Here is a 12,008-nt window from a genome sequence, read left to right as displayed (position 1 = left end):
ATTAGGCGGGCTTGCGCCGGAGGATTTACGTTACGCCGCCGCAACTTTACAGGCAAGTGCTTTGTGAATCAAGCACTTGCCCGTAAAACTTGCGGTGGCGTGACGTAAATGAGATACGTTATGGCGCCGCAAAGATGCGGCGATCTACCAGAATCTGGCCCTATGACTTCTGCTTCAGCTTTTCAGAAAGGAGTTTATTGTCCTCAACCTGTACATAGTTATATTTTTGTAGTATCCCACTCAATTCCCCCAACCCTGTTCCAATTATTCCAAAAATAAAAACAACAAAAAAGAACACCCCTAGACTGGTTATTGAAGAGAATAGTTACTGAGAGCTTGTGCCTGGCTGAGGGGCAATCCACTGGGAAAGAACATGAGCAAATTTCCAGTGGCTCCTTTAGCAGCATGCGCTACACATAAGTTCCCAATGTTCTTAAGTGGATGGCCAGAACACACAATTAGCTTGTAGAGCAGCAAAGGTTTTAGAGGTCACAAGTTCCTATGTCAGTATTACGGTACTTTTGCGGTAAAATCTAGCATTGATTCCTTCCTTTACAGGGCTGGGTACAATCATCCTTTCTGACGAGTTTCTTACAATCTTTGTGAGACACCAGGATGCCATAACAAACCAACTGTATACCCCACTGTCAAGTTACAAGTTTGCTTACACCTGAAATCCCGGCAAACAGCTAACACAGTAGAGAACACAGATACGTTAGAGAAGGTGAACTTTGCTTGTTTTTTTAGAAAGACTTTCACCTGTGCCTATTGTCATTTTGGACTGTTGGTCCTGTGGTCAGTCTGTGGTACCACTGACCAATTTTTACCCAAACAAACCTAAGGACTATAGCCCTAATTTCTTTTAGGGAGCCAGCTGCCTGTGACACGTGTTTCCACATTGAGGGTAGATTTTGATGTGCATCTAAATCTACCTTTCCTATGAGGCCTCGTACACGACCGAACATGTCTGCTGAAACTGGTTTCCGCGGACATGTCCAACCGTGTGTAGGGCCTACTGGACCGGATTCCTGGGCTAGCGGACAGGTTTCCAGCGGACAAAAGTTTCTTAGCATGCTAAGAAACTTGTCCGCTGGAACCATGTCCGTCGGACATGTCCGATGGTCAGTATGACTCATCGGACATGTCCGCTGGTTATGAGGTATAACCAGCGGCCCGAAATCCCGCGCATGTGTCAAATTGATTCGACGCATGCGTGGAAGCATTGAACTTCCGCGTCAGAGAACGTCGGTGTCGTATACGTCACCGCGTTCTCTGTCCGCAGGGATTTTGGTCTGATGGTGTGTACACCAGACCAAAACCTCCCAGTAGACATGTCCGATGAAAACGGTCTGCGGACCGTTTTTATCGGACATGTCTGGCCGTGTGTACAAGGCCTGAGTGTCATAGTGTGCTGCCAGTTCTTGCTAAGACCATCTTTCATTCCCTATAAATTTCCAGTGCTGCCAGGTGTCTCTGTGACTCACATTCGCCTTTGCGGTCTTTCTTGCCCATCTCATTTGTGGAGGTTGCAGTTCCTTGCTGCGCAAATCCCTGAGGTGCCAGCCATGCCAACTGTACATGTTTATGGGCCAATACAAAGCAAAATGTCAGCAAGGTGAGAATGATTCATGTGGCCTCTGGTGACCAGCCTTTTACTCGTTTGTGGTACTAGTTGTTACCTCTCACTGCCCTCCTCTTATTCATTCCAAATGCTGTGGCTGCCGTATCGACCGCAGCTAAATGTCTGTGCCCCATGGACCAATCTGAAGGGGGCATCTCAGCTGTGTGTCGTTCATCATATCCCCCTGTGCCCCTTCAACAATATCACCATCACACCACAATGTGTCCCCCTCATCATCATCATCTCTAAACGTCCCTGTTCCCCCTCATCATCATCTTCATACACACTGTGTCCCCCTCAACGTCATTCTTACACCCCCCTGTGCTACCTTATCATCATCACAGCGTCCTGTGTCCCCTCATCATCATATCACACCTCCTTGAGCCTCTTCATCATCATCACACCCCCCATGTCCCATTATTATCATAAACCCCCCAATGCCTATTTTATCATCATGTTCTCCTGTGTCCCACTCATTATCGTGCACCCCCTCCTTGTGCTCCATCTCATTATCAAACCCCCTGTGCCGCATATACTGTATGTGACATATTATGGTCCTGTTTTTACTTTACCTGTTGCTTGACTACATGTATCCTTCAGCTATCTATATAGTCATATGCAGGTCAAATGCTGTCTGATACGTTTTAAAATCTGCTTCCTATGTCTGGGTGAGGTTTAATGAGTTGTGGTGAAGCACAGAAAGAAAAAATCAAATGCCTGCTCAGGTGTCTGGCACTTGATATTTGAAACCATAAAATAGCATTGCAGACTTTCTAAAATTATAATTCTGAATTTGATTGTAAAACATAACGTTTGTGGCTCCCAAGATACATTTTACACTTCCTTATGAATGTCAAAGCCTCCAGCTAAGCATTTATTTTATGAACAAGGAGCAGTACCTAGAATTCTCAAAAAATCGCTACCAGGTACGCCATGATTAATCATGGCCTTGGCAGTGTACACTGTATTTATTACATTTAGACACATTTAAGTTATTTATTGTAGCAACCATAACATTTAATTGACACAAATCCTTTAATATCCTTAACAAGAATGACAGAAACTGCCTTCAACCTAATGGCCCCAAGTCTTCAGACCTTTTTCTCCCAGTATACCCCTTAGACCCATGAGACTGTTTGATTAATGCTTTTCACATAGAGTTCATACAATGTGATTATGCCATAAGTGCATTGGGATATAAAATGGAGGAATTTTTCCTAAAAGATTTCAGAGAACCATATAGCCAGCTTAATCGAGAGAGAAAGGTGAACAGACATGAAATACTGGCTGGTAACAGAGAAAATGTCTGTCTATTGTTAAGTCGTGCCATAAGGCTGTTTGGGAATGTTGAAAAAATACATTGTGCGCTCAAATGCACTACGTTGCCTCTGTGCATTGCACGTCAATCTCTCTGAGTGATGAATCAATGTATCACAGGCTGCTCACCAAGCCAGCTCTACACAGACTGAAATGACTGATCACTACAATTCAGGGTTAGGCTTTATATCTAGAAATCAAACAAACAAGTTTACTTTTATTTCACTGTGTGCTGATTGCATGCTGCCAGGTACAAAAAGAAAGAATCACGCTAATTCATATCACAGACAGCCCCGGCACCAGTTATTTAGAGAAATTCTGGTTGAAGCAGCATAGAAGGACATAGAAGGAATGATTTAAGCTGAATTGTGATGGGTATTCTACTGTGACTATAAACATTTGTTGAGATCCCCCTAATATTGTATACACATAAATAAAAAATGTAAAGAACAGCAAGGCAAATTCGTGAAAAAACATCCTTTGTTTTACTTAATTTTAATTTTTTTAATTTTAATTTTAATTTTCGTAAACCATTAAATCATTTAAAAATACAAACATTTGTGAAATACCGTAAATCAATGTTTCCTGTTAAATGTTGAAATCAGTGGAAGAGTTCACTGTTTGGGATGATGAGTAGGAGTTTCATGTCAGGTACTTAGGTACATACTATGTATAAGGACAGATCTCATACCAGGCTTCTATTTAATTGAAGTTAGAACAAAAAGGAGAAAAATCCATGTCATGAAGTCTATAGAACTGCAGATCCAGCAAAGTGTGAACATCGCAAAGAAAATAAATGACATGCGCCGTCAGATCAGAAATAAGCTGGCCAAGGTGAAGAGGCACGTCAGGCATCTGGAGGAATGTCTCTACCTCGAGGATGATGACATCTTCCCTGGAACCTCCGAGACCTCCACCCCCATCAGGGGAAGCCCCTCAAGTGCCACCCCCATCAGGGGAAGACCCTCAAGGGCAACCCCCATCAGGGGAAGCCCCTCAAGGGCAACCCCCATCAGGGGAAGCCCCTCAAGGGCAACCCCCATCAGGGGAAACCCCTCAAGGGCAACCCCCATCAGGGGAAGCCCCTCAAGGGCATCCCCGTACAGACGGGCACAAGCCTCTCCTGCCCCCAGGAAGGCTTCGCAGAAGAAGGGCTTGCGAGGGAACAGGCCCGTCAGACGTGCCACATGGGAGAGATTTCCAGCGACCTCCATCGTGTGGCTGACAGCCTGGCTGCCTTTGTTGGGTCCTCGGCCAAGACCAAGGCTGAATGCTCAGTGGCTGTGCAGGGCACCGCAGCCACTATGCAGCAGTGCCTCAGCCAACAGGCTGCCCATACCGTGGCTATTTCAAACTGCATGCAGGAGGTAAATGCCAACTGCGCAGCCATGGTCACATGTTTGTGTGACCAAACCCAGTCCCTCAATGCTATGCATCACCAGATGGTATCAGGGGGTCCCTCTCCATCTGGGGACCAGGGATCTGGGGACGTTCAGGCCACCCTAGACAGGCACTCCGCGGCTTTGGGGGAGCTGCAGGCCACAGCCACAGCGATCCTTGTGGAGGTGAAGAGCCTGGGGGAGGTTGTACAGGCCAATACTTCCGCCATACAGATGGAAGGTCGCCTGACCAGGCGCCTACAGCGCCAGACCAGCGGCAGGCAGCTGCATATGCAGGCAGAGACTAATAGCGTGCTAGCACGCATTGCCTTGGCATTGGAGGGCATACAGGCAACATCAATATATATAGCCAGAAAGGGGGCTTTAGTGACTGCGGGGCAGGTCTTCCTATTCGCCAGGATATATTTACTTTGCCCTGGTGGTAGCCTCTTGTTTGCTTGTGTTTTATTTTCCATAGTTCTCATTTCTGAATGACATTCAGGACCCAGGGGGTTCATACTTTTACCTCGGGTACAGGAAGGTATATTATTGTTTACCTAACTTAAATTTTTATCACAAACATGGGTAGGTTAGATTTTACTCATCAGGTGTCACGGCATTACACCGCCACAATGTTACCTGTCACATTTATGGGTTTAAGGAATTGGGAAGATCTATCAATACGAGGAAAGCTTACAACACAGCCTTGAAGACTTTTTATTCCTTCAGGATAGGGGCTGCTTCTGCGGCCTCTCGCCAGGTGGTTCCTATTCACATTATTAGAGGTTAGGCAGGTGGAGGTCTTCATGCTACTCTAGGTACATTCCTGAGCCACTCATTGAGATGTCTCAGGCATTTTGCACATTTGACTGATTAGTCTGTTTTGCATTTGTTTCAATAAACCTCCTTTTCATGCTCATCCTACAGTCTTTGTTTTTGCCCTCTTTTAGGCATACTGACCTCGTGACCATGGCATACCCCAGGTCACTTTCCTTCTATTTCCTTTCCTGAAATTATCCGCAAGAGTCTCCAAGTACGAAGAGGAAGGTTGGCCACTGGCCCACCTGAATTTGAGGGAGTCTCGCCTTTAAAAAGGCCAGCCCCTAATTCTCCCTTCCGTCGACATTTCTTCTTGTGTTAGCCCACCCACCCGTTCTTTTATTTTACTTCTTTATTTCTAAACATCTTCTTGGGTATGGCTCCTTTTAGGCATACTGGGCCAGATCCACAAAAACCTGGCGTAACTTAAAAAATCCCATTTAAGTTACACTGCCTTAAAGTTTCTACCTAAGTGCCTGATCCACAAAGCACTTATCTAGAAATTTCAGGCTGTGTAACTAAAATTCCGCCGGCGCAAGGCGTTCCTATTCAAATGGGGCGAGTCCCATTTAAATGAGGCGCGCTCCCGCGCCGGCCGTACTGCGCATGCGCTAAGTTACGTTACGCCGAGTTTTGAGGATCGCGACGGCTTAAAAAAGTTGCGTCGGGAAAAAAAAAAAATGACAGCGGCATGCATTCCTGAGGGAGAACTCCATGCCAATTTTCAAAGAAAAAACCGGCATGGGTTCCCCCCCCAGGAGCATACCAGGCCCTTAGGTCTGGCATGGGTTGTAAGGAGACCCCCCCACGCCGAAAAATTGACGTAGGGGGTCCCCCTACAATCCATACCAGACCCGTATCCAAAGCACGCTACCCGGCCGGCCAGGAAAGGAGTGGGGACGAGCGAGCGCCCCCCCCCTCCTGAGCCGTGCCAGGCCGTGTGCCCTCAACATGGGGGGGTTGGGTGCTCTGGGGCAGGGGGGCGCACTGCGGGCCCCCCCACCCCAGAGCACCCTGTCCCCATGTTGATGAGGACAGGACCTCTTCCCGACAACCCTTGCCATTGGTTGTCGGGGTGTGCGGGCGGGGGCTTATCAGAATCTGGGAGTCCCCTCAAATAAGGGGGCCCCAAGATACCGGCCCCCCACCCTAAGTGAATGGATATGGGGTACATCGTACCCCTATCCATTCACCTGTAGGCAAAAAGTTAGTTAGTAAACACACAACACAAGGCTTTTTAAAATATTTTATTATTCTGCTCCGGATGCCCCCCCTGTCTTCGTTATTAGCTCAATTAGCAGGGGGGGCTTCTTCTTCCGCTCTCCGGGGGTCTTCCACTCTCCGGGGGTCTTCCGCTCTCCGGGGGTCTTCTCCGCTCTCCGGGGGGGGCTTCTCCGGACTCCGGGGGGCTTCTTCCATCTTCTCCCCTCTTCCGCTGTTGACTCGGCGAACCCCGGTTCTTCTGCAGCTCTCCGGTGCCTTCTTCTTCAGCGCTGGCTGCCTGCTATGTTTGTGTGTTAGCTCGATTTCAAACAGGCAGCCAGCGCGGTCTTCTGTGGCGTCAGGGTCTTCTCTTCCTTTCTTCCGATGTTGCCTCGTCGCCTGTTGTCGCTGTAATGATGGAAGCGCGCCTTGCATCCCATTTATATAGGCATCACCGTCCCATCATGCTCCGGTAGGTACCCACGTGGTGGGTGCACGTGGGTAGGCACCCACCACGTGGGTACCTGCCGGAGCATGATGGGACGGTGATGCCTATATAAATGGGATGCAAGGCGCGCTTCCATCATTACAGCGACAACAGGTGACGAGGCAACATCGGAAGAAAGGAAGAGAAGACCCTGACGCCACAGAAGACCGCGCTGGCTGCCTGTTTGAAATCGAGCTAACACACAAACATAGCAGGCAGCCAGCGCTGAAGAAGAAGGCACCGGAGAGCTGCAGAAGAACCGGGGTTCGCCGAGTCAACAGCGGAAGAGGGGAGAAGATGGAAGAAGCCCCCCGGAGTCCGGAGAAGCCCCCCCCGGAGAGCGGAGAAGACCCCCGGAGAGCGGAAGACCCCCGGAGAGTGGAAGACCCCCGGAGAGCGGAAGAAGAAGCCCCCCCTGCTAATTGAGCTAATAACGAAGACAGGGGGGGCATCCGGAGCAGAATAATAAAATATTTTAAAAAGCCTTGTGTTGTGTGTTTACTAACTAACTTTTTGCCTACAGGTGAATGGATAGGGGTACGATGTACCCCATATCCATTCACTTAGGGTGGGGGGCCGGTATCTGGGGGCCCCCTTATTTGAGGGGACTCCCAGATTCCGATAAGCCTCCGCCCGCAGACCCCGACAACCAATGGCAAGGGTTGTCGGGAAGAGGTCCTGTCCTCATCAACATGGGGACAGGGTGCTCTGGGGTGGGGGGGCCCGCAGTGCGCCCCCCTGCCCCAGAGCACCCAACCCCCCCATGTTGAGGGCATGCGGCCTGGCACGGCTCAGAAGGGGGGGGGGCGCTCGCTCGTCCCCACTCCCATTCCTGACCGGCCGGGTAGCGTGCTTTGGATACGGGTCTGGTATGGATTGTAGGGGGACCCCCTACGTCGATTTTTCGGCATAGGGGGGGTCCCCTTACAACCCATACCAGACCTAAGGGCCTGGTATGCTCCTGGGGGGGAACCCATGCCGGTTTTGTTTTTACAAATTGCCGTGGAGTTCTCCCTCGGGAAAGCATACCAAATGCCGTCGCTGGAATGGGCTTTTACATGGTGTGACTAGTTTACACTTTGTAGAACCAGCCCTAATTTTACACTTGCAAAATAACACTTACGGCGCAAAAAGGAAGCTGGAAAGCTTTGTGGATCGCCTTAAGTGCTAATTTGCATACTAGAAACGGCATTTCGACTCGAAATGCCCCCAGCGGCGGATGCGGTACTGCATCCTAAGATTCGGCAGTGTAATTCAATTACACATGCCGGATCTTCTGCCTAACTTTGGAAAAAGCCTTTTGAGGATCGTTTCCAAAGTTACACACAGACTGAACAGCAGTTAAGTCGGAGTATCTCTTTTGTGGATCTGGCCCACTGATCTTGTGACCATGGCACACCCCAGGTCATTTTCCCGCTTTTCTTCTATTTCCTTTCCTTAAATTATCCACAAGAGTCTCCGAGTGCAAAAATACATATCCTTTATCTTTTAAATAGCATGCTTGGGGATTCCTGAACCACTTAAAAACACAAATCCCCTTGAGTCCCTTTTTCTTTACCTATTCCACAAAGAGTTAAAATAGAGATACATGACAGATAACAAATTGCAAGTAATGCAAGTAATGCACCCCATGTCAATCCAGCAATGTAGATCTATAGTCAATCAAACTAACTGCCATGTCTAAATTACAGGATCCCTAGCACTGCTGTAATGTACAACTACAGTATATATGATCAATGACATCGCCTGGGATTACTGCTTTGCTTACATTTTAGCAGAGGGAATTGGGACAGAGATACTGGCCAAATATGTCCAGTTTGTTTAGTGATCTGCCAAACCATTAACAGGCCGGGTCCAGGTAGCACTCATATTTGACCTGAACCCAAATTTCAACCCTACTGCTGAACATCTGGCCCCTGGTAAATTATTTTACAAACACAGACATGACCTCTCATCCATTCTATTCCAGCTAAAGAAACACAGCACTTTGTTAATTCTTCTCCAGGCGTAGACACACAGGTACCTGTCCATCCTTCATCTGATGCATGAGGAGCCCCATTTGTCTTACACCTGGAATACAGTCACATGGCAGCGAGTGTCTTCCTCCTGCTATAAATAGATCCATCTCCATATCTGGCAGGAGCCAGACACTGGACTTCATCTGTCCCCCTCCTGTTTCATGCTTAGTCAGTCCTCCTCCTGTTAAATTGCCTCATACATTACCCTTGTGACACACAGGTGGGGCTTTCAGACATAAAAGGGCCCATCTGTTCTCATGACTCACACTTTAAGGACTTCATCCACCTTTCTTTTGTTGCATGAAAACCAAATTCACCCTCCCTTTTCTGCCATGGGGACTCCTCCATCCTCCTCTTGCCTCACACACAAGGGGTCTCATTCATTCTTGCCTCATTCATTTTCCTACTGTACATAGGTGGAGCATCATCCATCCTGTTCTAGTTACACAAACACAAGTTTCCTTCCATCATTTTGCTACTGTATAAACTGCTATAAACTGTTTATAAATGAGGCCTTGTATTTCTTCCTGCCGCACTCCTGTAGGTTGGATCATCCTCATCCATACTTATCTTGCTGCACCCACGTAAAGCCTTGATGAACCCCCGAAACACCTGCTTTCTTTCTGCAACAGCATGGACAATCCTTAACAAGAACTACAGTGTGCAAAGAGATACATAGATACATAGCTATATATAGATATACAGTATATATATACAGTATCTCACAAAGGTGAGTACACCCCTCACATTTTTGTAAATATTTTTATTATATATTTTTCATGTGACAACACTGAAGAAATTGCATTTTTCTACAATGCAAATTGCAAATTTGCTGTCCCTCAAAATAACTCAACACACAGCCATTAGGCCCCATTCACACCTAAGCGACAAAACGCCCGACGCGGGACGCTTCTGTCGCTTGAGGGGAGAATTCCCATTGCCGTCTATGGAGATGGTTCACATCTCATAGACGCGCAACGCCTGTCGCCTGAAAAAAAGTCCCGGACCCTTTTTTTCACGCGACAGGCGCGTTTTCCCATAGACAGCAATGGGAAGACTTTAGAAAAAAAAAAAAAAAAAAAAGAAACATTTGTAATCGCGGCAAATCTGCCGCTACACGCGTACGCGGCTGTCGCTTAGGTGTGAATGCAGCCTTAATGTCAAAGTGTCAATATTTTGTGTGGACAGCATTATTTTCCAGCACTGCCTTAACCCTCTCTAGGGCATGGAGTTCACCAGAGCTTTACAGGTTGCCACTGGAGTCCTCTTCCACTCCTCCATGACAACATCACGGAGCTGGTGGATGTTAGAGACCTTGCGTTCCTCCATCTTCGATTTGAGGATGTCCCACAGGATGCCCCACAGATGCTCAATAAGGTTTAGGTTTAGCTGAGCTGTCCTCTGGCGTTTTCATGCATTTCCAATCTGCGCCAATGGGCTGTGAACGGCCGGGCCCCCTGCCTCAGGCCAAACACGGTACTGCACACCGCTTTTGCCTGAATCCTGCTCGTGTTGCGAGACAACACTCACAAACCGAGTTAGGATTTTAGGAAATACAGTGCTCGTATTGCAAAACGCTCGTTAACCATGTTACTCGCAATCCGAGGTTCCACTGTAAATGTGAGGGGTGTACTCACTTTTGTGAGATAATATATATATATATATATATATATATATATATATATATATATATATATATATATATATATATATATATATATATATATATATATACTGTATACATAACTAAACCTCCGAGAGGGTTTGTTGGATGGAGGTGATAAATGTAGGCTTTGGATTGGGTGTTCCTAAAAAGCCAAGTTACTTTTGACCAGAGAAATTTACAAAGCGGTATGGTTTGGTTTACTCAGAAAATCTATGGACAGCTATGTCATGCCTCACTATATGTATTTTATTGCTAAAATTTAAGTTTAACTAAAGGATACCCTTGACTCAGATTGCTTAGCTTTTAGTGCCCTGCATTCTGAAAGTTTTAAAAATATTAAAACTTGAAAACTTCTACCAAAACAATCAGTGAAGAATACAGGGCAGAATGGTATCTGTATTTAAACTTAAGAAAAGACAGTGAAACAGCAGAGAAATCACTTTTTATGATGAGCAAGATAAGAGATTGAATAGAAGACTTAGAAACCCTCCCTTATGATCGAAAAACACTGAAATTGCTTTTGTGCTTTAGGTACATTGACAACTAGGAGTTCATTGGCAGGTTAAATATCTGTCTATAAATGTTAGGAGATGCATGATGTACATGAAGTAGCCTAATTCCTGGTTTTCAAGAGAGAGAAAATAGAAGAAATACTATATACAATATACACTCTCTACAATTGACTGTGCTGTTAATAAATCTTACCAATTGCACTAATTCCGATATATTACTGTCATTAAACTGCAGATCTATATAGCACTTTATTATAACTACTATGAAATGCATGTGCCTGGTCTATAATACTTAAGATGTTATGGTGCTATTATGTAGCTACAGCTCTATTTTTGTTGCTGGATCCATTCTATGCCATCCCAGTACACTCTTTTGCAGTTATTGAAAAAGAGCTTAATCAAGGATGTAACTGTAGGGTTAAAATGGTTGTAAACCCTATTAAAAAGACCCTGCAAGACAAAGGCATAATGAGCTAGTATGCATAGCATACTAGCACATTATGAATTACTTACCTTACATCGAAGCCCCCGCAGCGGTCCTCGTACCCCCTCTGGCTGGCGACATCTGTCCCGGAGTGATTTTGGGGTATTGCGGGCTCCGGCGCTGTGATTGGCCGGAGTCTCGATGACGTCACTCCTGCACATGCATGCGGGAGCCGCCAGTAACGACACACTGACTGAAGCAATGGCACATACGTCAGTTTGCTTTAGTGCACATGTGCCAATGACATTGGCACATGCAAGGGACAGGAGATATCTCCTAAACCGTGCAGATTTAGGCGATATCCTGGGTAACTACAGGTAAGGCTTACCTGTAGCATAAAGTGGTTGTAAAGGGTTTACAACCACTTTAAGTATCACAATTTAATTGAAATTTAAAGTTGTTCAAAGTAGAAATGGCAGAGAAGAATACATTAACCACTTCCATACCGGGCCTATTCTGGTACTCTTTTCCTACATGCAAAAATCAAAAAAAATATTTTTTT

This window comes from Rana temporaria, chromosome 10 (genome assembly GCF_905171775.1).
Source record: "Rana temporaria chromosome 10, aRanTem1.1, whole genome shotgun sequence".
Taxonomy (NCBI): Eukaryota; Metazoa; Chordata; class Amphibia; order Anura; family Ranidae; genus Rana; species Rana temporaria.
The sequence above is the reverse complement of the archived record's forward strand: the minus strand, read 5'-3'. Positions refer to the sequence as shown.